The sequence below is a fragment of the Heteronotia binoei genome, chromosome 3 (assembly GCF_032191835.1).
Source record: "Heteronotia binoei isolate CCM8104 ecotype False Entrance Well chromosome 3, APGP_CSIRO_Hbin_v1, whole genome shotgun sequence".
Taxonomy (NCBI): domain Eukaryota; kingdom Metazoa; phylum Chordata; class Lepidosauria; order Squamata; family Gekkonidae; genus Heteronotia; species Heteronotia binoei.
The window spans coordinates 3,904,828-3,931,461 of record NC_083225.1 but is presented as its reverse complement, the minus strand read 5'-3'; the positions used below and the strand labels follow the sequence as shown (position 1 = coordinate 3,931,461).

At 42.6% G+C, this 26,634-nt stretch overlaps 1 protein-coding gene across 1 annotated transcript in view; it reads right to left on the bottom strand.

Annotated features, from left to right (window-relative positions):
* DACH1 (dachshund family transcription factor 1) overlaps window positions 1–26,634 on the bottom strand; it is a 653,381-nt gene that overhangs the window by 137,873 nt on the left and 488,874 nt on the right. The window lies entirely within an intron of this gene.

Here is a 26,634-nt window from a genome sequence, read left to right as displayed (position 1 = left end):
GGGTTTTCAGACTAACTGTGCCAGAAACAACTATGTTGGTGCCAGGATTTCTAATTACGGTGTCCCCCGCACTGGCAGACTGTAAGCAGCGACTGGACAAACATTTGCCAGGGATGCTCTAGACCAGGGGTGTCAAACTCATTTGTTATGAGGGACAGATCTGACATAAATGAGACCTTGTCAGGCCAGGCTATGTTGGGCCGGGCCATGGCTAATTCCGCACTCACCTTTCTCCGGGGCAGGCTTCCGTTTCTGGGTGGAGCAAACTGGCGATTTTGCACCAGTTGCTCCGCACCAGCATCTTGCACGGGGCAAACCCGCGATTTGCCCCACCACAGTGTAAACCTGAAAAAAAAGGTTTACACTGCGGCGAGGCAAATCGTGGGTTTGCCCCGTGCAAAATGCCAGCGCAGAGCAACTGGTGCGAAATCGACAGTTTGCTCTGCCCAGAAACGGAAGCCTGCCCTGGAGAAAGGTGAGTGCGGAATCAGTCCATGTGTGTTCCTATTTAAGATTAGGTAGCCGAGATGTAAACTTTATATAGGACACAGACAAACACAATTAAAGGTTTTAAAAAAAACTTAAAATAAAACATGCTTAAAACATTAGCACTCGGTCTTAAATGTGCTTTCTTTGTATTTCTCTCATGGGATCCAGGGAACTGGGCAAAAGAATCTCTGGCTCTTTCCTTCCTTCTCAAGGGGGCGGGGGGGGAGCCTCAGCCAATGGAAGGAAGAGAGACTTGAATCGATAGCTCTGCTGTGTGATTGAGAGAGTCTGGAAGAACAAGCTCTGTCTTCCCTCTTCCTTGCCAAGGGAGGAGGCTCAGTCAATGGAGAAAATAGAGGTTTTGCTCTGTAGTTTCTGTGTGAGCAAGTCTGGGAAAGCAAGCTGTGATGCAGAAGGGAGCAAGAGAGAGGAGATGACAGCCAGTTGCTTGGGGGCCTGATAGGAGCCCTCCAGGGGCCTGATTCAGCCCCCGGCCCACATGTTTGACACCTCTGCTCTAAATTGATCCTGCATAGAGCAAGGGGGCTAGATTAGATGGCCTGTATGCCCCGTTCCATCTATGTGATTCTATTATTCTAATATACTGAGGTTTTCTTTCACATTTCCCATGTGTGAGCTGACCATTACTTCCATGTATGCACCAACAGGCTGGGCAGAAGGAAATTTAATTAGACAAGATACCTCCTGGATCATTGCTAGGGCTGGGCATTCCCAGGTTAGCTGGACTCTTGTGAGAGCATACCTCTGGAGTAAAAACAAACAAACTGGACATGCTTTGGGTTTTTTTTTTAATTTAGAAAAAAAAGGAGATTGAAACAGTGAAAATTGTTGTGGCAGAGATCTTAAAATAAAGCAGATGCTGTTTAAATTTTCCACTTGTATCTCATTTATTAGACGCTTTAGAAGAACCAGCTTTATGAACATAACGAAATTAGTGTTATTCTCAGCTAATCAGATTCACTTTACAAGTACTTAAGGCTTTGATAAAAAAAAAATCAAGGTTACTGAGGATATGTAAGTAATGTATTCACTTGCTACCTTTTTAATTCCAGTATAGTTTATATTTCACAACAATCGCACTGAAAAGCTCTTCAGAAGACAAGTAGATTTCTCAACAAGCGCTACTTAAAGGGAATTAAACAGTGTTTGCTATTTTTTTCTATTTCAGGACAAGAAAGGGGACTCGCATAAGGAACCATAGAAACCAGAGTTGATGGATTTAAGGAATATAAAAACATAAAGAGCAAAAATAGTTTGTAAATGCAGGTATATGTATCTGTGTTGGAAGTTTCTACCACTGGGCTAGATGCGTGTGAGGGTAGGATGAGCTTGTGCACCCACCTCCCAGGGTGGGGACCCCTTAAGGGGTCTTGGTGTTCAACCCCTGCAACATCATACCTGGCTCCATTCCCAGGTGGCAAGGGTTCCATGTAGAGGCTTGCACCCATGTGGGATTACTTGTTTGCCACTCCAGGCTACTCCCAGCATGTGGGTTGGGGATGGGTTCCACTGATCAAAGGGGGGGGGGGGTTACCAGATGCCTGGATCCATGCCCTGTTCCAGCTAATGCTCCATCTACTGCAATCAGTTAGATTTATACCTGAAGATTTATACCCCACCCTTCTCACTGAATCAGAGACTCAGAGTGGCTTACCATCTCCTATATCTTCTCCCCCCACAACAGACACCCTGTGAAGTGGGTGGGGCTGAGAGGGCTCTCACAGCGGCTACCCTTTCAAGGATAACTCCTGCAATAGCTATGGCTAACCCAAGGCCATTCCAGAAGCTGTAAGTGGGGGAGTGGGGAATCAAATCCAGTTCTCCCAAATAAGAGTCCGCACACTTAACCATTACACCAAAGTAGGACACCAAGCTGTGGCCAATTGCCCTCCATTTGGATTCTCCATATATGTTGTCTTCTGTGTACTCTCCCCCCCCTTCTCTTACGGGACATTAGCCAATTCCGTAAGGCGTGCAAAACCGCCCTCTTCCGGCTAGCCTTCCAAGATGAAACCTGAAATAAACACCATGCCATCACTAACATCAACAATTGAGTTAGCAATAAGATAAGATTATTTTAGATTGATTTTAGATTTTTATATTATGTAAATTTAATGGTAATTTTAAATGGTACTGAATGTATAATTGTTTTATTGTTTAACATGGCTTTTGCCACACTCTGTAAGCCGCCCTGAGCCTACCTCGGTGGGGAGGGCGGGTTATAAATAAAATTTTTATTATTATTATTATTACTGGCCATCTCTCCCCACCCTTGGGCCTGCAAAGGGGACTTGTAAAAGCAACCATTAACCAGATATGATGGTTTTAATGAATATAAAATCATAAAAGAGGAAAAGTAGTTTGTAAACTCAAGTATATGTATCTATTATTTATTTATTTATTTATTTATTTATTTATTTATTTATTTATTTATTTATTTATTTATTATCTGTGTTACTATTCTTGTTAGGCCATAGCACACATGAAAAAATGCCTTATATTAATCGGAGCACCTCTCCTATGAGGAAATGCTAATGTGTGGGATTTTTCAGTTTAGAAAGGAGATGCCTGCCTAGTACGATTGGTTTCAAATGCAACAAATAAAAAGTTTGATGGAAAACGATATTAAATTTGATGGAATTAGACGTGAGCAAACAGAATTGGAAAGGGTTCTGCTTGGAGACAATGAGAAATTAATATCGAAAGTATATAAATTACTATTGAAATGGTCTACAGAAGAAGAAGTAGTAAAATCTCAAATGGTTAAATGGGCAATTAATGTAAATAGAGAAATACAAATGGATACATGGGAATACCTTTGGAAGAACTCGATGAAGATATCAACATGTCAAAATATTAAAGAGAATTGTTTTAAGATGATGTATAGATGGTATATGAGTCTGAAAAAACTGGCAAAGATGAGTAAAAAGATCTCGGATAGATGTTGGAAATGTAAAAACCACGAGGGTTCTTTTTTTCATATGTGGTGGACTTGTGAAAAAGCGAAAAAGTTTTGGCAGATGATAAAAGAAATCTCTAAAATTTTGGGATATGACTTTAAGAAAGTTCCAGAGACTTTTCTGCTAGGACTACAAATAATAATAATAATAATAATAATAATAATAATAATAATAATAATAATAATAATAATAATAATAATAATTTTATTTCTATCCCGCCCTCCCTGCCGAAGCAGGCTCAGGGCGGCTCACAACATAAAATGCACTGTACATCATAGTTAAAACAAATTATAAATTATTAAAATTAACATTTAACAATGTGGCGTTAAAACATTAGGTCTTCAATGGAATTCAGTGACTAAAAGCATTTTCAGCAGCATTTCCTAGCTTTGTCACTAGTTGAAGGCCATCTTGAAGAGGTGGGTCTTACAGGCCCTATGGAATTGATCTAAGCATCGTAGGGCCCGCACCTCCTCAGGGAGTTGATTCCACAGTAGTGGAGCTGCAACAGAGAAGGCCCGATCCCGGGTGGCCTTCAATCTGGCCTCCCTTGGAAATAGAAAAATTTCCAAAAGAAGATAGGACTTTAATTTGGTATTTGCTCTCAGCTGCTAGGACATTGTATGCGCAGTTGTGGAAGCAAGAAAAAATACCAGAGAAATGGGACTGGATTGTGAAAGTTTTATCGTGGAGTGAGATGGACAAGCTAACAAGAACTTTAAGAGACTATGATTTGGATCTGTTTAAAAAGGAGTGGAAGAAATTTAGAGAATACATAGAGCAAGAGTGGAATGTAAAAAGAATTTTTTAATGTGAATGGGAGAAAAGAAAGACATTGATTTTTGATTGGTTAGGGGTGGCTTTTTAATTGAACTTAAGTATATAACTTCAGCGGAAGTCTAGTAATGGAGGGAGGGGGATTTGAAAATATCATATGGGTTAGAGATAGCAAGGACATAATTAAATATTGTAACCACATGTTATTAATAAAATTGTTTAAAACAAAGAAAGGAGATGCCTAAGGAAGGCCATGATAGAGGTTTACAAAAATTATGCACAGGGTGGAAACAAAAATAGGTTTCCTACCTGTAACTGATGATCTTCGAGTGGTCATCTGTGCATTCACACTCATGGGATGAAGCGCCAGCGATGATCCCCGTCTGAAATTTTTCGCTGTCCAATCGCGGTAGGCATGCGCGACAGCCCCAGTGCGCATGCCCACCCGGTGGGCGCAAATATCCTGCCAGTTCCTTCCCGCCACCACCTATCAAGAGTATCATGACCAACAGCAGAGGGGAAGGAGGGTGGGTAGTGTGAATGCACAGGTGACCACTTGAAGATCATCAGTTACAGGTAGGAAACCTGTTTATCTCCTTCGTGATCTCTGTGATTCACACTCATGGGAGATTAGCAAGCTAGGCTTACCTGGAGGAGGGAGCAGGCGGTTATGCAGAAGTAGCGGCTTGAAAAACCAGGGTACCCAGCTGTGCTCTGCGATGCTTCCGGATATCCAGGGCATAATGTCGCATGAAGACGAGGAGATGCCCAGGTTGAAGCCAAACAGATATCCGCCAGAGAAGCACCCTTCAGGAACGCTGTGGACGTAGCCATAGCCCTAGTGGAATGCGCATGGAGCGGCCCCAGCAAGGTGTGCTTCGCCAACAGGTAACAAAGTTTAATGGCTTCCGTGATTCACTTAGAAAGTCTCTGTGAAGAGATCTTGAGCCCCAACCTAGGTGCCGCATAGGAGACAAATAGATTGAGATCCTTCCTGAATGGCTTGGTGTGATGCACAAAAAACAACGCCCTCTTAACATCCAAGGAGTGCAGACGTCTCTCTTCCACAGAAGGAGAAAGGTAAAAAGTAGGCAAAAAGACTTCCAAATTAAGGTGGAAACTAGACACCACCTTAGAGAGGAACGAGATGTCTGGGGCCAAGGACACCCCATAGTCCTAAAAAGAAATGTATGGAGCATCACACCGCAGAGCCACCAGGTCACCTGCTCTCCTGGCCGTAGTGATGGCCACAAAGAAGGCAGTCTTCCAGGCTAGAAGATCCAATGGGCAGGTAGCCAAGGGTTGAAAAGGCTGCCTGGAGAGCCGGTCCAGGACCAGCATCAGATCCCAAGCATCAGGGAGAACCTTAGACGGCGGGTGAAGCTGCAGAAGACCCTTCAAAAAAGTTTTGTAAGCTGGTGGGTAAAAACCATGCCATCCACAGGGTCGTGATGAGCCGAGATGGCAGCCAGATATACTCGAATCGAAGAATGATTCAGTCCAGCATCAACAAGAGAAAGTAAGCATTCAAACACAAGCTCAAGACCAGCAGAACGTGCATTGATACCCTTGTTCCGCAGAAAAGACAGGAACTTGGACCACTTTCCCGCATAGGAGCGGTGAGTTGACAGCTTTCTACTGTTCAACATGACATGTTGTACTCTGTCAGAGAATTCTAGAAGCTGACCCTCCAAGCTGTCAATTTGAGGTGAGGGATGTCGTGGTGAAACAGGCAGCCGCCTTGAACCAAAAGGAGGTCCGGTTCCGACAGAAACTTGTGGTGACACCCCCCTGCCATGGCTAGGGCAGGAAATCAAATCTGTCGAGGCCACCAAGGAGCAACTAGGATGCACTCCGCACGTTCCTAGGCCAATTTGTGAAGCACTCTGGTGAGAAGAGGCAAGGGTAGAAACAGGTAAAGGAACTTGTCCACCCATGGAAGGAGATGACCGTCCCCTAGGGATCTTGGGTCCATCCCTCCCCTGGAGCAGAACTGTTCGCACTTCCAAATGTTTGCCGTGGCAAATACATCTATTCTGGGATGACCCCACTCCCGGAACAGAGGTTCGAGGTATCTCCAGTTCAGCTCCCATTCATGATGGGAGAGGTCTCCCCTACTCAGGGAGTCCACTTGAACATTTAGCTCCCCGGACAGGTGGGTAGCTATATTGAAAGTCTGTGAAGCTATGCAGGTCTCCCAAAGCTGCATTGCCAATGCACACAGCCTTCTGGACACAGTCCCCCCTTGGAGATTTATATAACTGACAGCTGTCATGTTGTCTGACATCACAGCTATGGTCTGACCGCTGATTAGGGGTAGAAACGACCTCAAGGCCAGATGAGCTGCCATGAGCTCTAAAAAATTGACATGATGGTTAGCCATTGACAGGGGCCATGGGCCATTTAGGCAGAGATCTCCGAGATGTGCTCCCCTCCCCCACATCGAGGCATTCATTGTTACTGTGAGCAAGGGGAGGGAGAGATGAAATGGAGCTCCTCTGCAAAGATTGGACTTCATCCTCCACCAATCCAGAGAGTGAAGCACCAGCGAAGGAACTTGCAGAATCTTGGATGGGAGATCTCTCAACGGATTGTAATTCCTGATGAACCAGAGCTGATTCGCATCCTCAACCTCATGAAGCGCAGAACATTGGAAGTAGCCACCATGAGGTCCAAGAGACATTGGATCTGCAGAACAGAAGCACATCTCACCACCTGGAGTTAAACCAGGGAGATGATATCCAATGCTCAGGAATCTGGAAGAAACGCTAGGTGCTGGGTGGTGTCCAAAATTGCTCTGATAAACTGAACTCTTTGCGCTGGGACCAGGTGAGATTTCTTCTCGTTCACCAGATGTCCTAGCGCACTCAAGAGGTTGAGAACCACTTGTAGATGCGCTCCGAGAGAAGCTTCGGACACAGTAACCACCAACCAATCGTCTATGTTGGGAAAAAGGATCATACAATGGAGATGAAGGTAAGCCACCACAACAACCATGGTCTTTGTGAAGACCCTGGGGACCGTAGAGAGCCCAAAAGGGAGCACCTGATATTGAAAATGGTGCATCCCAATGGCAAACCGAAGATACCTCCTGTGACTGGGGAGGATGCTGTTGTGGAAATAGGCATCCTTCAAGTCCAGGGTAGCCATCCAATCTCCCTTGTTGATGAGTGGAAGGATGTTTTGTAGATGTTTTCTGAACTTCTGAAAGGCGATGAATTTGTTCAGGCCCCTCAGATCCATGATCGGACAAAGTTCACTGTCCCACTTGGGAACCTTGATGTACCTGTACATCTCAACCTCTGGCCCTTGAGATGATTGGGAACAGGTTACATTGCTTGCTTGCTGAGCAGATTTTGAACTTCCTCCAGTAGAACCACCGTAGAGTGTGTGATCACCAATCTGGGATAAGAAGGGGGCTGAACAAATTCTATTGCATAACCCTCCTGTATGATGGACAAGATCTACTTGTCGGTGGTGATCTGCCGCCATGCTTGCAGAAATCCATGAAGGCGGGTGGGCCCAGAGGAGGGGGGGGGAAGAAGGGGGGATGCCAAAGTCAAAGTCCCTGCTTGGGATTCCTGCCAGTCTTAGACTTTCCCATATGAGAGGAAAAAGAAAACTTTTTTCCCCCTCCCGCAGTGAAGGAACTCTTGGCCTCGTGCTGTCCCGTAAGCGGCTTCCACGAACTCTCAGGGGATTTGGTGTGGTAAGGTTTCTTAGCCTATTGCTTGGACCATGAGTGAGACATGCCAGGGAGAGAGGAAGGTATCCCCAGGTCATGAGACGTCTTAATACTCTTGTCCATTTCCTGTAGGACTGCATCCATAGTGGAGCTGAATAGACCTTCACCTTCAAGGGGAAAATCCTCGACCCAGAATCTTGTATCTAACTGGAGAGCGGTGGACCGAAGCCAAGAGTGACGACGCAACGTAATGTCCGAGGTAAGAGTTTTAGCTGCAGTGTCCACCATATGTTTTGAAGTCTGTAGCTGTTGTTTTGCCAGAAGCATTCCCTCCCTCTGAGCCTTTTTGGCCAAAGTGCACTTATCCTCAGGTAGAGAAGCCAGAAGCAGTGAGAGCTGCTCCCATAGGGAATACTGGTATCTCGCCATGTAGGCAGAATAATTAGAAATTTTAATACCAAGAGTGCCTGCAGAATAAAAGCGCCTGCCAAAAGTATCAATCCTCTTCCCCTTTTTATCCGGAGGTGAGGCGTGGGTCTTTTTAGCCTTGGACGAGGACGGCACTACTACAGAGGTGGGGCGTGGATGGTTGAAGAGGAACTTTGTGCCCTGTTCCTGGATCCTATACATGTGATCCATACGCTTGGACAAGATAGGGGTTGAGGAAGGCTTGGACCAAGGATCTTTGATGGCTTGCAAGATGACCTTAGTAATGGGAAGGGCTACCAATGTCGAAGTGTCCTTCTGCATGAAGTCAAAGACTGTGTCGTCAATGACTGGTTGGGGCTGTACCATGGGCAGAGACAAGGAATGCACCATCCTTTTAATGAGCTCCCCATAGGATTTCAAGTCTTCTGAAGGAGAGATTGGAAGGTCCTCAGCTATTCTGGGGACAATCCCTCCTGCTGATGGCCCGACAGCTCTTCCCCATCGTCATTGGAGGTCAATGGTGAAGAAGATACGCTCTCAGCAGATGGTAAACCTGGGGCATCAATGGCAATCCTAGTCGAGGAAGTTTTTTCGACATTGGGACCACTGGAGCGTGCCGGCTTCCTGACCAACTTCGGGGTTGAAGATGGCATTGATGAATCTTGGTGACCTGGTGGAGAGTGTGCTGAGACTCTAGAGTGGTGCAAGGTCTCCGAGTGCTGATCCCAGTCGGGGTTCTGAGGAAGGTACCAAGGGTATGGTGAATGATAGGGATAGCCCCCAAACGGGTAAGCCCACCGTCGTGGGTTCCAGTTGGGCAAAGGATGAGGATGTCTAAAGGGGTTCGAAGGCTCCCCGAATTTTTCGGGCTGGATCAAGGGCATCTTCAGTGTCGAGCGGTCCCTCGGCTGCGAAACCTCTACGTCCGATGCTGAGCTAGGATTGCTGCCCTCCTTCGAGTCTACCAACTGTTCTATCGGGTTGACCTCCTGGCCGGAGCCAAAAAGGGAGGTCTGCGGAACATTCGTCAGACCTAAGGGGCTCTTTGGTCAAATCGGTGAAGCGAGGATTTTCTCCGGAGGCTCCCCCGAAACGATCGCCGAGTCCTTCATTGGCGGAGAAGGGGTTTGCCTGTCTTGGCACCTCTTCTTTTCCTTGTGCTTCCTGGGCTCAGCAGAGAATGAGTCCCGGGCCCCTTTGGCCTTCTTGGCTGGGGTCGATGGTTATGACTGGGATGCCAAGCCCACATGCTTGTGGGGGCGGTCGGCACCCTGGAATGGTTGGGTCGGTTGGCTTGACAATGAGGCCGGAACCAATATAGATGCTGGGGTGACCATCGAAGTGCTGGACATTTTCTACAAAAAAAAGCCCTGCTTCTTACAGAGTACCACATAATGGTTTTGGATGCAACACCCATGCAGTGAAACAGACAAAAGTGTAAGTTTCTCATAGTTTCAAGTTGCCTGTCTCTCTAGGTGAATATTTTGCCAAGTGGTTAAACTATGTGGATATAAATATTTGTCAATAGACGTCCTGCCAACTGACAAGGAATATTTTACTATCCCTACTTTCTGATCAGGCACAGAATTATGGTAAGGTTTTCCTTAACATGTACAAGGATGCTGTGGAGGAGTAGTTTACCAAGTGTTTTTAAGACTGCGCAGAACCATCACATCCTTATGGAAGATACGTAAGAAACTATATCTGAGACCTGTCTCGCTGATGTAACAGCTACCCGAAAAAGTAACTTCAGGGTAACTTCCCTCAGAGGCTCAAATGGAGAACTGGTTAGAGCCTGCTGAGTTATATGAAGCCTCCAGGAGGGAAACCTGTGCGCTGTGGGGGCTGAGACAAAGTACCTCCCTTCAGAAATCTCTTCATTGCTGGGTGCCTGGAGAGGGGCGCACCACTAACTGATGAAAGTACGGTGCTCATAGCAGCTGCTTGGCAATTGAGAGTAGTTGCCTTAGACCCTGAGAGACTTCATCCTCTAGGGAGGAAAATACCCAAGGAAGATCCAGGGTGTCTGGTCGCCAGTGTTCCCTCTTGCACCATCTGACAAAAGCCTTCCAAGAACAGTAAATTCTAGAAGTCGAGCTTCTCCAGGCTGATATGGTCTGAATGACCTGATCAGAGAAACCCTATGCAGTCAGTACTTGCCACTCAATCTCCATCCTGTCAGATGAAGTGAAGCTGGGTTTGGATGACGGATGGGACCCTGTGTTTCCATACTGGGTGACAGTGGAAGTTCCCACGGAAGTTGGACTGGAAAACCAAGGTCTCCTGGGCTAGAATGGAGCCAGGGAAATCAACTCTGCATTCTGCTGTTTCATTTTGTTCAGAACTTTTGGAATCAAAGGTATGAGGGGAAAGGCATAAAGAAGGCCCTGTGACCCAGGGGACATCAGAGTATCCACGCGTTCTGCTTATTGACAATGGTGCCTTGAGAAGAATCTGGCTGTCTTGGCATTGGTTGGGGAGGCAAAGAGATCTCTGCACAGTTGGCCAAAATGTAGAACCAGTAGCTGTAATGTTTCCTGGCTGAAGGATTACTCCTCCTGGTCCAGCTTGGTGTGGCTGAGCCAATCTGCCTGAGCATTTGCTATGCTGCTGATGTGTTCTGCCCAGGACATGAGGATACTTGACTCCTGCTGTAACTTCTTGGCTTTGGTGCCTCCCTGGTGGTTCACATGCATCTGAACTGTGGTGCTGTCCATCTGTATATATATGCTCAGTTGAAAGAGATGGCCTTGAAAATGGAGAACTGCCAGATAAATTGCACACAGTTCCAAAAGTCTGATGCTGAGGGAAGCTTCTTGATGGGACCGGGTCCCCTGCATGTGGCCCAGAATGCAATGGGCTCCCCAATCCCAACAGGATGGCGTCTGCTGTGATCTGTAGGTCTCTGGTCACTTGGAAGGGTTTGCCTACAAGTGTTTCTTGGTTGCCCACCAAAGGAGGTCCTTCCTGAGATGCTGACTGATGCCGACTCTGATGTGTTTTCTGCTTTTGGAGAGCTGTAAGCCTTTGATATGGCAATAGCATCCCCTGAAGTACCTGAGTATGCCAGGGCTCAAGGGACTGTCTCAATAGCAGCAATCACATAACCTAGCAGATGTGTTAGGATCATTAAGTCCACTGATTTCACAAAGCAAACCTGTTTCATAGGCTGAATGACCTCTGCTCCATTTAGTGGAAGAAACATTTTTTTCTGGATCGAAGCAATCACTAATCCTAAATGAGGGCTGACTTGGGCAGATATTAGTTGGCTCTTCTGAAGGTTGGTTAGGAAGCTGTGACTGGAGAGGCACTAGATATTGCCCTGAATGCCCCTGAGTGCTCGCTCTTGTTGTGATCTTATAAGGAGGTTGTCAAGGAAGGGATGGATATGGATTCCTTTTGAGATGTAGGCTTGCAACAACTGAGATGACCAGTTTTGTGAATATCCAGGGTGCTGATCCCAACCCAAAGGCTACAACCCTGAATTGGAAGTGTTTTCGACTGAAGGTGAATCTTAGATACTGTCTCTGTCTTGGGGAGTTACAGTATGGGCATGTGAAGATACACCCCAGTCAAATTGATGGGACACCATGAAGTCCTCTGGCCACAGGGCTTCCACAATGATCTTCAAGGTCTCCATTTTGAACATCCTGTACCTCACAAACCTGTTCAAGAGGAGGAGGAGGTGGTCCCATGGTCAGAGACAGCCATGAAGCAGCAGGCAGGGCTGGTGCTAGGCTTTCTGGCAAATCACGCACTAGTGCCCCCCCCCCCCCCCCATTATTAAAAAATATATAGGGAAAATGAAGAATGCCAAACTTGAAACTTTTCACATTTTTAATTTACTGATTCTTAATTTTAATTTTTCAAAAAAAAATGTGATGTTATTTTAAAAATTGTGAGAATAAGTGCTTGCCGGCCACGCCAGGAATGAGGGTGGTGTGATAGGATGAGGCGGGAGGCCAAGATGCACATCGGGGAGAGAGGGCGGCTTGGCTTTGTTGAGGGCAGCTTGGTGATGGAAGAGGACAAGGTGGCAGGGGGCAGGAGCCAGAGTCATCTGTCGGGGAGGGGAGGGGGCGCCCAGTGGTGCCCCCTAGGCCAGGTGGCACCTTAGGCGACTGCCTACTTTGCCTACTCCTACGCACCGGCCCTGGCAGCAGGCAAAAGGCAAACAGCCTTGGAGAAGACAGGGCCAGAAGAACAAACATAGCTAAGGGAAAGGCACACACATGGAAAAAGAAAAATGAAGTGCAATCCAAGCAGCTTTTTAAACGAAAATCTCAGGAGCTTTCTAAATCCACTGCTCTCTCAGGCAGAGGCAGGAAAGAGACTGAGGGTGGGCTCCTCCTCCTCCTGGAGATGGAAAGTGCAATCAATTTCCTGCCTCCAGGGATTGTGGGAAGACAAACCCAAGCATATCAGTGTCCTCCTCCCCTCGAGAGAGAACACCACACACTTGAGCATTCTGTTCTGCCTGCACCGACGTCACAATCAAAGCCACTCTCTCAGTCTGCTAATACATAAGGAAATCTTGCGAGGGCACTTTTGCATTTTTTAAAAATCCAATAAAAAGCTGTCATGGAAGATGTTAGTAGCTTTTCTTAGCTACCAAAATCACTTTTGTATGATTCATGGTTGAATAAAAGCTACATACAGTGTCAATGAAATTAAGGAGAAACAGAGATAATTTGACTTTTTATCCTGTTAGGGACATCACAGCAATAAGCTCAGAAAGAGTGGTCCAGAGTGACTAGTTCAGTTCCATTATCACTTGTGGGATAAATAAAATAATACTCTATTTAATAGACCTGACAACGGATATTTAATTTACGTCATGAGATTAACAGTGCTTCTGTTAAAATGTGTTTACAGAGCATGAATCTTGAAGTGTCAATAAATGAAAATTAAAACAAGGAAACTAACCCTTTGTACTTGTGCTTCCATTTTTACTTATGTGCTGAAGAGAATGAGAATACTTCTTTTTCATAAAAGGGAGTGGTTCTCTCTTAACCAGTGTTCCTCTAAGCTGAGTTAATGTGAGCTAGCTCACAGGGTTTTTTTAGCCTCCCGCTCACACATTTTTGTCTTAGCTCAGGAAAGATGGCCCCAGAGCAAACTGCTTTATGTAGGAGCTCACAATTTTAATGCCAGTAGCTCATGAAGTAGACCCCACAGCTAAGTGGGAGTACTGCTCTCAACCACATTTCTCCATTTTTCTTGAAAAAGGGGATAGAAAACACTTGAATGATCAAGATTATGCTGTAGCTGAACTTCGCCAGCTACAATACCTATGGACTTGTCAGGCCTCAGATTCAATGGGAGCTCACAGAAGCACAGCTCCTGAACCTTTCTGAGAGTTCCACCTCCTCCTCCCCACTTTGTTCATTGAATAGTAGGTGCAGCTGCATAACAATCCCTGGATGAGCTCCACCGCCTATTTTTCTACAAAATGACCTCTGACTTCAGTTAGTCACTGTAGAAAAAGATTGCCGAGTTCAGCAAATGTTTAAAATAAAATGCAGAAAATCTGAAAAAAACAAGTGTCTAGTTTTTGAAATTCTTAATTTCAGAAGATGTTACAGGTTAGAAGTTATTGGGAACTACTCTTAACCATAATCTAGTCAACAGGAAGTTTCCCGTTATTTATTTGGATTTAGGCAATTGTTAGTATATGTTCATTTTTATTACCAACATCAAATCTGCCTGCTTTTAAAAATATGCAAAAAATTGAACAAGAGGTTGAACAAGCACATAAAATCATTCATGCTGTAAAACAGAGGTGTCAAACCTGTGGCCCGGGGGCTGAATCAGGCCCCCAAAGAGCTCCCATCAGGCCCCCGAGCAACTGGCTCTTGTCTGCTTCCTTCTCCTTCTCTCTTGCTTCCTTCTGCAATACAGTTTGCTTTGCAAAACTTTTGTTTTTATAATTTTTATTGATTTTAACTATAAAAAGAAAAAGCATTAGCATAGATACAGACGCATTAAAGAGGGGGAGGGGTGGATACAGAGTGGGAGACCAGAAACAAAGAAAAATGCAAATATATCAGTTACATTTCTACCTCCAAATGAAATACCCAGTTCTTTCTACCTGCAAATATTAAATTTCCCTTTATATTTTATCTTTCTATCTTTTATCTTTATCTTTCATTATACACTTTTTACTAAACTATTACTTAAAATACAAGTCTAAACTATTCTTCTTCAGCACATATAAGTATAAAAAAGTCAGAGAAGTCTCAAGACAGAACTAACTGGCTAAGTTTAACCATATTAAAAATACAGACTAACTTTTTTTTTTAACAATGTCGTCATTAAAATGAGGATAAGAAACAAATATCTTTATCCTTCTAACTTACTTATTTCAAACGGAAAGAAAAAAATCAGATTTAAAATATCATAAAACGTAGAGAGAGAGAGAGAAGTAATAAGCAGGAAAAAATACAGTAATTTATCTGCATCAGTATAAACAATTTCTCCAAACAAACATATTAAGAGCAGATCGACCAGATTACAGAATTGTGTTGTCTGCCTTCTTCAAAATTGATCCAAGTTAACTATTTATTTATATAAAATTATTTTCAAAACTTTTCAATGCTTTAACTTTTATATCCATATTGCTCTAGGAGGAACAACTTAATATGACCCAAAAATCTCACTTGGCCTTTTAAAATTGCATATCAGTTCTTGTTGAGAATTCCATATCCAATTACCCACAGAGAGAGAAACAGTTCAAAGACCCTTCTTCCTGAAAGTTTTCCACATCTTGATTTTTTTGCTGAGATGTACCTTCTCTCTCCTTAGTGCAGTCATCCCTCTCGGTAAAAATAGTAAGGAACCCACGCCACTTGTTCCTCTCGAAAAAACTTCAATTAGTCTCAATTTCCGGTCCTTCTTTTTAAATGTGCAATAAGGTTCCATTTTGGTTTTCTTCCGTTCATTTCCCAGCAGATCACTTTCCATTTCCAATTCTACAGAGGTCACCAAGATCTCTTTAACACTCTGCTCATGTAGATTTGAGATTTCGCTAGCTTTTAACATAAAAGCTCCCACTGGTTTTTTATCAACTCTGTTAATGAACCAAGATCTTGTTTCAGAGGTTATGGTAACCATTATATCTTTTTTATAAAACATTTCGCTTAGTAATGCCATTTTTCTCTACCAAATAACTCAGTGATCCAGTTAGTCTGTCTCTCCAAATCTCCTCCAGCCGTGTGTTTTGATTGTTGCCGTTTCAGTTGCACTCAGGCGGCAAAGACAAATCTCTTTAAAATATATCTCGTTTTTGTTCAGAGATAGCCAAATAATAGCCTCATTAACACATATTCAATTATAATCCGGGTCGATTTGAGTATTTATATTCAGTCTTCAAATTGTTGCCAATGCTCAAAGTTGTTCTTTATCTTTTCGAAGCCTCATTCATGGGAAAGTGGGGGGGGGGGAATCCACCTCTTTCCTTTCCTTTGAACTGTCCCGTTTGTTGTTATGTAGAACAACCCATTAGCCAGTGGTATTGAAAACAAACTTACTTGCCGAGTAGAATTGCTGTGCTTGAGGTAAGAAAGTTATGCATCAGAAGCTTGTTAAGAAAAAAAAGAGCAAGCAGTTGGGTGTTCACCTCTTACTGCCATAATGATGATCATGGTGGCGGCGCTTCGGGGCATACAAGAAGGACAGGACAAGCTCCGCGGACCCCAACTGAGCTCAAGGCAACATGACCTGGAAAACTTGCTTTGCAAAGTTTACTCAATCACACAGCAGAGCTACAGAGCAAAACCTCTATTTTCTCCCTTAGTTGAGGCTCTTCCCCCTCCTGGTCCCCTGGGGAAGGAAGGAAAGAGCCAGAGCTTCCTTTGCCCAGTTCCCTGAATCCCATGGAATAAATACAAAGAAAGCACCTTTAAGACCAACAATGTTTTAAGCATTTTTTTTAAAAAAATATTTAATTGTGATTGTTTGTGTCCTTTATAAGGTTTTTATCTCTACCTAATCTTAAACAGGTATACACATGGCCCAGCCAACACTGCCCAGACCAACAAGGTCTCATTTATGTCAGATCTGGCCCTCATAACAAATGAGTTTGACACCCCTGTGTAAAAGATCTAGCATGAGTATTTGGGAAGGAGGAACAGAGATCTTAATGAAACTTGGATGATCTAAACAGAGTTAAAAAAAATGTTTTCTGGGTTCATTAATTCATTGAGGTCTGGTCAGCTCTATTAGCTCTGTCACCTACATGCTCACTTCTATTTGTGTGAAGAAATTGTGTGATCAAGAGACACACACATAGTTACACACATGACTAATGTAATTCTTGCAGTCACACTGGTTCCAAAAAGGACAGTCAGCACTGTAGCAGTAACAGCTGTGTATATGTGCATTTTTGGTTCATACATTCCTTCTTTCATGTGAAGCGCATCAAAATAAGAGCCCAAGAACATTCAGAGGTTACTGACCCTGCTTAACTTCTGAGCTCTCATAAGAGGCTAGTTTGGACTACTCAGGCTGCTACAACGGCCTTAGAAAAGGTGCAATTTTGTTTGGGACTGCACTATTAATTTTCCTTTTAATACAAAAGTAAGAACAAAACACTGATTTCTCATAATAGATTCTTCATATCACCTTTTCAGGATCCATTGCAAGTTTGAGACTGTTTGGATGCTTGAAACATGGGGAATGATTTCTTCAGTCACAACCCAGAAATAATTTTATTGGTTTAAACGGTGCCCCTGTCGTCAAACTTTATTCTGTGCAGAGGAAGTAATTGTGACTCGGCAAATCCCTGGTTATGTGTGCTATTTCCATGCAGCAATTTATGGTTGCCTGCATTACTCCTACAAAACAGAAACTGTTACTGATTCCCCATTAACCTTGTCCCAGTCTCACATTCCCCTTCTCTGTGGAGCTTCTGTCCAATTTCCCACAAGCTGCCTCAGAGCTTCGACTCACCCGGCTTCTTTCCCGCGGCAAGCAGAAACCAGTTTTCAGGGGATCTTGCTTGCCGTGGAAAAGAGGTGGGGCGAGTTGCAGCTCTGAGGCAACTTTGCAAGATTGGATGGAAGCCCTACGTAGAAGAGGAGTGTGAGACCGGGACAAGGCCAATATGGAATTGGTCTGTATTTGTAAAGGTAGAAAACCAGTCATATTGCCCATATGCTGTCCATGGAACTAGTAGAGAATGACTGCTATGGGAGCTGTCTAGCAGATTTTTAGAAAGCTTTGTTCTGTGATTCACTGTTGAATCCTTGAAAGTATTCTTAGTGGGAAAAAAATGTTGGAAAATAAATAAATAGCAAATTCTTCAGCCCAGCTTTTGAGCACAGACTGCATTCATACAATCTTCTCTCAAAAAGCGGTATTAACATCTTACATTGGAAGAGTATCACTGCAAATGCCATATGTGAATGCACAGTTTTAGGTCAGAGAGGATCCTTAGATCAAACGTATATGCTGGTCATTTTTATAGGCCCACAAGTCTCCGTTGTTTATACATTTAATAATGATGATGATGATGAATAATACACTTTTCAAAAACTCTTTGAATACATGTAACATTGAAAGTATCACACTGCTCCAAAGTTCAATGAACAAATTGGTCAAAGAACCTTCATACGACTCACTGATTAAAATGCTAACTTGGTATACAGTATTAAAAAGTTCATTTAATTAAAGATGTACTGTTGCAAGTGTTTTGTAGGAGGTATTAAACTATTTTATACACAGACCAAGAGTTAGGAAGACAAGAGGCTCTGCTTTCCCTTTGTAGTAAATAGACACAGAAACACAGACATAGACAAGGTCAGGAAATTAGATATCTTATCTTTGGGCCTGTAAAGAAAAAAGGACCAATAACCTAGGCCTCCAGCACTCAGCGTGATAACTGCTTTTACAAAATGAATTTTTGACTTTTTCACAGCTTAGCTACAAGTAGACACTATCAGCAGAACTGTATTCCCCTGCAATATGTTAGAAAATAAAAGATTTCAACATCTGACAGAGGAAAATGAACAGCTGATAAACCATCTTTTGAAATGCTCTCTCACTTAAACACATGCCTTTGACGATGATTTGCATTTTTATTATTGTTGACTTTCATGACAGGTCAGCTAAACACGCAATCGCTTGGAATAAAACTAATAACAAGTCCACCACCCCTTCGCAAACAGGAAGAACCAAAGCTAACTCAAAGGTAACATACTTCAATATTTTAGTGTGTGCGAAATTCGAAGGATGCATAGTACATGTTGGCTTTGTACTCCCTCAAAGCCACTGACAGCATTTTGTTGCCTAAAGGTAATACTATCAGTCAACAGTAATTATGATCCAAGAGTGAAGCTTACAGAGACATTCCTGAATCTCGGTACTGAACAACAGAACTTCAGTGTTTGTCTCTTTGGTAATGTTGCTTCTGTGAAGAGTGTGTATATGTGCGTGTTGACACATAAGGTGGTGGTTCTTAACCTTTTTGGGGTCATGGGCCCCATGAGAATCTGATGGAAGTTATGGACCCCCACCACAGAAAAAGTGTTATAGTGGGGGGATGATGTTGGCGATTGTACGTTATTTGAACATGCACAGTAGCATCCAATGCCTCCTGCCTTTGGAGTGAAACACTGCTGTAATAACATAATTAAGAATGTTTTTCACAAAGGCAATTTTCAAAATAATAGGAAGGAAATCAGCGACAATTTTTGTGCCTGGTTCACAGACCCACTGAAACCCTAACAGTCCATGGACCTCAAGTAAAGAACCCTTGGGAGAAGAGAAGAGAAGAGAAGAGAAGAGAAGAGAAGAGAAGAGAAGAGAAGAGAAGAGAAGAGAAGAGAAGAGAAGAGAAGAGAAGAGAAGAGAAGAGAAGAGAAGAGAAGAGGAGTTTCAATAACTGTTACTGTTAGGAAGAAGGATGAGACAGAGCACCTTTCTCTTGCAACCCCCCTACATATACTTTGGTTCTGCACTTTGGTTTCCCGCCCTCCCATAGATACCGTTTCATCTTATTTAACACCATTGCAAAACATGGACCTCCTATATCCACATGCAGCAGCAAAATGAAAATGTGCCAATGTCAATAAAGTGTCGGTGACTATTAGAATGTGTCTATCCTGCTACAGCTGAGTGAACCTTGAGCCTTCCATCCTTCTGATATCGGTAGAGTACCCAGCTTGCTGGGGGTAAAGTGTAGATGACTGGGGAAGGCAAGGGGAAACCATCCCATAAGAGTCTGCCAAGAAAACGTCCTGATGTGACGTCACCCCATGGGCCAATAACAATCTGGTGCTTGTACAGGGGACTACCTTTACCTTTATCTTGCTACAGAGTCAATTTTAGTTACTGACACCTGAAAGATTAACAGATTAATTTCTGTTTAAGCTTTTAGAGCGCACTTTGCAAGATGCCTGAAGTGAAACACTCATTTGGTAGAGATGTTAGAACACAAACTAACTAACAGCAGAAGGGGAGAAGAGAGTTACTGCAAAGGCATCCCAGAATGTTACATCACAGAGGATGGGTGAAAACAAGAGCTTGTCAAAGGAATAAACGATCCACTCACAGTGGGTGTGAGCCAACTGTTGATAAATTAGGACTTGAGAGGGTGTAGGTTCTTCCAGAATTCAAAGCCAATTATAGAGTCCTCCAGAAGGGAAGGCAGCATGGTATTGCCCAGTCTCACCAGATGTCAGAGCCTCAGGGTCAGTGACTGGAAGGAAGACTCAGTGGAGAAAGGCAATAGCAAATCACTTCTGATTCTTGCTTGCCTTTAAAGCCCCTTGCTGGGGTCACCATCATTTGGCTGTGACTTGACAGCACTTCACACACACACACACACACACACACACACACACACACATAGAGTTCTCCAAGCCCAGAAATGATCTCATTTAATTTTAGATATTAAACTAATGAAACTACTAATGAACACAGTTTGAGAGAGAGTAACTGTTTCAGAGGCCTTGAATGAATCAACTCCTTTTATGTATTCTCCCCAGCAACAGCCAATGAGATTTAGACCCTTTTGTGTGGAGATCTTAGCCTTCATACAAGGTATTTTTGACAGGACTGAATGATTTTAACGTATGATCAGAAGGATGCTTATCTTCATATTTCAATAAGACTAACAAACAGCTGGTTTGTTTAATTTTGTTTCACTGAACTGTATTATCAATATCTCATCATCTTCTTTGGGCTCTCCATGTTAGGTTTTCATAAAATGTTCATTACAGCAATAGTTGTAGTGTGGCGGCAGGAAGTTGTTATTTATCTCAACGACAACTTAATCCAAGCTGCTATGTGAGAAAAATATAAGCCATAACAGTAGAGCGTCTTACTTGTGGCTTCCTGATCAACTGGAACAAACGTTATCTTCAATTCATACAAAACCTGAGGGGCAAACCTTCCTTTCACAATAGTAGAAAGCATCATCAGTACATTCCCAGCTAAAGGAGAAATATTTAGCCAGAAAGAGAAGACAAAACCAAAGTGTATATGACAATAAGTACCAATCTGAGGTCCCACTCAACCTTCAACAACATGAAGATTTCAATGGGTCATTCAACATGAAAACCATGGATCTTGTGGCCCATCATTTGAAAACTCTGGTGGAAGATTTTTTTGCTGCAAGATAAAAGAAGCATTGAGAAATTCCTCAGCAGACGTCTAGTCCCATTACCTGTAGCAGGAGATTGTTTGCATGGTCAAGAGGGACTCTTGCATTTTAATTCTTCTAATTTTAAGAAGAGCACTCAGCAAAATCCAGGTTACACACAAACTAATCTTTGCAACACCTGAATTTGTTTCCCCTGCAAGATAGGAAATTAAATCATGTCTTCTCATGGAGCATTCAATTCTGGAGCCAAGGCCAGCATTTCATCCCAATTCTTGCATACAGTTCTTGATTACACGGCATTTCAGTAAAGTGTAAATTAGTCTCAAGGGAACTCTATCAAGGTACTGTTAATTCTTATGCTGTCTCATAAGAAATCCAACTTATCCCACAGGGCAGAATAGAGTCAAAGAGGGCCAGAGTTTCCTGGACCTTGCAGCTGAGGAATAGGTAGATGTGTGTGCTTCCTGTGCAGGCTGTTGACTTCAGTGGCCTTAAAAGAGTGTCACTATGCCTAAATTGCACTGTAAATTGATATTTAAAGCCTTAATGCGTCCACTGCTTTCTGGAATGCAATCTGTTCTGCTCTAATAAGGGTATACTGGGATGCTGGTATTTCAGTCAATGGAAGAACAGGAAGAAGAGGAAAGGAGGAGTTGGATTTATACCTTGCCCTTCACTCAGAGACTCAGAGCAGCTTACAATCTCCTTTTCGTCCTCTCCCCACAAAAGATACCCTATGAAGTAGGTGGTACTGAGAGAGATCTGAAAGAACTGCTTGAGAGAACAACTCTGAAAGAATTGTGACTGATCGAAGGTCACCCAGTTGGCTGCATGTGGAAGAGTGGGGAATCAAATCCAGTTCTTCAGATTAGAGTCCACAGCTCTTAACCACTATATACTCTGCTGCCTACTGGCCTAAGCATATAATCTACTTTATGGAGTGACATCTGAGAATAAACATCCAACACCTCAATTCACAAGTGGATACTTTTGTCCGTCTACCACTGATGTAAACTGTACTTGGTGTAAAACAAATATGCTGCCACTTAATGGATAGGATAAGATCAGGTGAAACTTAGCAGTGATTCAGTAGGTATATCTCATGTATTCTCAGTAGGTAGCTTGATTACTTATTGATAAAATCTATATTCTGTCTTTTTTTCAAGGAAGCTAACAAAGAACCCCAAATCAGTTTAATTAAAAAGAGTAAGCAACAACTCTACACAATGTGGTGTCATCTGACAATTACTGAAAAATCAGCACGACAATAAAATCAGCCAAAGACTAAATCACCCCAAAAATGCAACTGCATTGCATGTTCAGAACCTGAAGTAGATGTGTGGTTGAATTCTGCCCCAGTTGGAGCTTCAAGAATAGCTCCACGTAAAGGGCATTGCAGAAGTACATTCTAGGGGTTCCAACAACAGGGATTGCTATAGCAAGGCCAGGTGAGTCCAGATAACCTTCACAGTGGGTGAAAATGAAAAAGAACATTTCTAGCAACAAGAAAAACTCTACTAAACAGATTGAGTCTAAAGATAACCCCAATCTTTCTGCCTGATTTGGCGATAGGAACATTCTGCCAATAGGCGCACATAACCAGTAAATCAACCCCATCTATATCCTTGGCTTTCCCAGCCAAATACCTTTGGTTTTGTCTGGATTCAGTTTCAACCTGTTTCTCTTGAATACGGAATCTGGGAACTTATTCAGAACCAAGGCCACCCTTTCTAAAGGTTGTGTTAAAGAAATATAGAATTTGATGTCATCATACTGATGACACCCTATTACAGAGCTACAGATTATCTTGTTAAACTGTACAACATAGGTATAAAACAGGATCCGCCACAGATCATACACTTTAAACCATAAATACTTCACATTTGTTAGATTACAAGTGAGATAATTAGATTATAGTGAGACACATTCAGTAAGAAATCTTGTATATCAGTGGCAACATACGGCTACTAAGTATCATTATTCTTATATCCAGGGCTTTTTTTAACAGTAGAAACTCCTTTGCATATTAGGCCACACCCCCTGGATTAGCCAATCCTCCAAGATTTTACAGGGCTCTTATTACAGGGTCTACTGTAAGTTCTTGGAGGATTGGCTACATCAGGGGTGTGTGGCCTAATATGCAAAGGAGTTCCTGCTACAAAAATCGCCCAGTGGTAATGGTTCAAAGGAACAAATCCTTGCAGGTTTCGGGCTTGTATCCTGTATTTCAGTACCATTTTTCTTAAAAAAAAGATCGTAACAGTTAAATGAACTTTTTCACTTAAGATATCCAGTGCTAGATTAGAACAGACTTATGTGCAGCACTTAACTGGGAAAAAAATGGCAGCTTTTCAAAAATAATGCTTCATCTTGAAATCTTTAACAAATTGGTTGAACTATAAAACTAATAAACTTCAGGGCTAGATAAATTACATCATTCCCACTGCAGAATATGAAGAACCGAAAGAGCTAAACTGTCACAAAAATTATTCATTTGCTTTAAGTAGTTTGATGCAACCGGAGAGCTGAGTCTTTTCTCTTGCATATGAGAAACATATAACTCTCCCGATCCCCTTTTGTATCCCTGCCAAGGTCGTGGCTGAGAAGCCGACAGAGTCCCCCCCCCCCCCCACTTTGTTAATCTGTGGTTTCTGGAGTTTTCTTATTGAACACAGGAAATACGATGCGCCTAGTAAAGAAAACCGAGCCATTTGCGTACCAGCGGGGCAACAGTATCAAGTGTTCCGCACCTGTTTTACAGCACTTGGCATAATGTCTGCAAAGCAAACAGAAGATCTCTGGGTCAGATTACAAAATTGTTCGTTAGATCGCTGCTCCGTTTAATCTCCATGTTTTTGTTTAAAAAGGTAATTTTGGAAGGGTCACCAGAAATGAGATGCCAGTTAAAAGGGTTGCAATGATCTGTAAGGAAAAAGATAAGATTCTCCTTTGGTGAATTTATGAGGCCATTGTTTTCTACTATAATTCCTTGGTTTGCAGCAAATTTGCTGAAATCTAGGGGGGGGGGGGGGATAAATCCAGAGTACCATGAGAATACGTTTTGGAGGAAGGGTTCTGCACCTGTTTTGCACTGCTCTGCCATAAAGTCGACTGCAACACAAACAGAAGATCTTGGGGTCAGATTACAAATTGAACCAGGCTGTTGGCAAGATTGTGGCTTTGTTTAACCTCTACACTTTTATTTGGAAAGGTGATTTTTTTTTTCATATACATGAAAGGAGAGGTCACTTAAAAAGACTGAAATTATCTGTAAGGTAAATGGAAACATCCTACTTTAAAAGATTACACATCAATAATTTGTTACTCTGGCCTATACATTTTGAGATGCTTTACTAAAAGTAGATCCATGGAGAATAAAGAAAATCTGGTATTATGTGATGGTTGAGTACATACTAAAAGAAATTCTGTTTCTACTAAATTCTGTTTCTACTGTACTAGCTCTTCAGTTCACAATGCGACTGACAAATACAAATATATATTTTCTTTGCACCATGTATAAATCATACTTTCTTTTCTAATCCACGTGTCCTGTCAGTATTCCGAGTTTCTTTTGTCTATCTGTCACACTTGCTTCTCGTATCACAGGAAACTTGAACTAACACAAGGAGCAATGTTTGTCTTCTCATCATATTCCAACTTTAAATGGTTTAATAAATGCCTCTCTCCCAGAAAGAAGAGCAGAGATCATATGATTTGAAGGCAGCATTTTGATTCTCAGCAGGAAAAATTAAAGAGATGACTGGATCCGGGTCGTAATAACCTCCTTCCCCACAGTCTAGGGAATGACTCTATTATTATAGCTGGGCTAAAGAAAAATATTGTGGCGAACAAGAAATACGGGGCGTATTTTCAGTCTTTAAAAAAACACATAGTACTATGTAAACTCCTTTCATTTTCTGAGGTACATTTCCTCCTCTGTTTCAATTGTTATTGAATCAAGCAAGGTGCAAAGGGAAGCGTAGCATTCAGCCAGTTCATTCAGAGTGCTCCATTTGGCATCAACCAGAGTCCAGGCCTTTTCTGTTGTGGCTCCGGCTCTGTGGAATGGGCTCCTTGAAGAAGTGAGTGGTCCCCCTTCCTTGGAGATTTTCACGAGGTGCTTCAAAGTCTGACTGTTTGCCAGAGCTTTTGAGGGAGGTTTAATGGCAGTCATCTATTAAGCAGAGAGAGGAGGAGGATTTGGAGCTTGCTACTTTATCTCCGGGTTTAGGCGCAGATGTTTTAACTATTATTGTAAGCCACTTTGAACAGATAATCCTGTTTTTGAAAGCGACTTGACAGTATTGTGCACATCTGCTAGACCACCTTCAGTAGTACTTTGCTGCTATTATGCTTCCAATATAAGGCAATGTCAATCTACTTTAACTGTCAAGCTTCACTATTTCACTCTTTTCACAATGTGCCAAATGAAACTTTGGGGATAAAGTGGAGAGGAGAATGATGTAAGCCACTTTGGCTCCCCATCGTGGGGGGGAGTCATGGTATAAATAAATAAATACATAAATATGTTCTCACAAACTATTGTTAAACCTTCACTGTTAAACCTTCACCCTTTTATGCTCATGGAATGAGAAATAAAAAGGGCGGGAGAGAGAAGAAGACTATGGCAAAAGTCTACTCTTAGCGGAGAAGGGAACAAGATTCAACACACACAACATGATGTGAATGCTGTACAAGTGCCCAGGGCTGTTTTTGAGCAGGAATGCAGTTCCAGCTAGCTTGGTGTCAGGGTGTGTGGTCTAATATGCAAATGAGTTCTTGAGTTCTTGAGTTCTTTTATTTAAAAAGCCCTGTTTGAAACAATGGTGATGTCAGGGGTGTGGCCTAATATGCAAATGAGCCTGAATAATTCATGAAATACTAATGCTTCATAAAACAGGAGGGGGAGGGCATACCAGTCATATTTTCATATATATGGAGCACCCACCTCATTCAGGGAAAGCGTATTGTCTGATCCTCTCCCACAAGAAGTTGATCAGGTCCCATCTGAGTTTCTAAACCTTTAAACAGAAGTTTTCACTTCAAATAGAGAACCATAGGGACTCCTGTGTTGGAACAGTTTGTCCCTCAAAATGTTAGCAAAGTAAGACTCTCCACCATTACTTTGCAGGTTCCCCACCCCAGTGTAGAAAGATAGCTGATTTGTATCTAGAAAAGCAACTTTTTACACAGTTTAAAACCCCTAAACATGTGAATATATACTTTTAAATGTACTTTTGGTGAATCTACTTGGGATTTCACCAGATATGATCGTTATTATTAATAAGGAGCAGTTAGTAAGGAGTATTCATGTGCATAAAAACTGCACACAAGCACATATCCATTAATAACTGCTGTGCCTCTAAAGAAGTAATTTATATGTTTACCTTAATATATGTGAATGCAACTCTGGGGGTACTCAAACAACAATTTGCGTAGGATAAATCTGTAGAATGTTACTACTAAAGGAAGCACTTTGAACCCAGGCACAAATCCCAACATTCCCCATAATATTTATGACGTTGTCCTCCACTATGTATGCTCTCATAATTTTTATTGCCAACTAATTAATCTTTCAAGAGGTCTGATGCATGAGAAATACAGTTTTTTCCCATTAAGCTATGGACTCATTCTAATTTGTGGAATCAGTTTTGCTTTCAAATGTCACT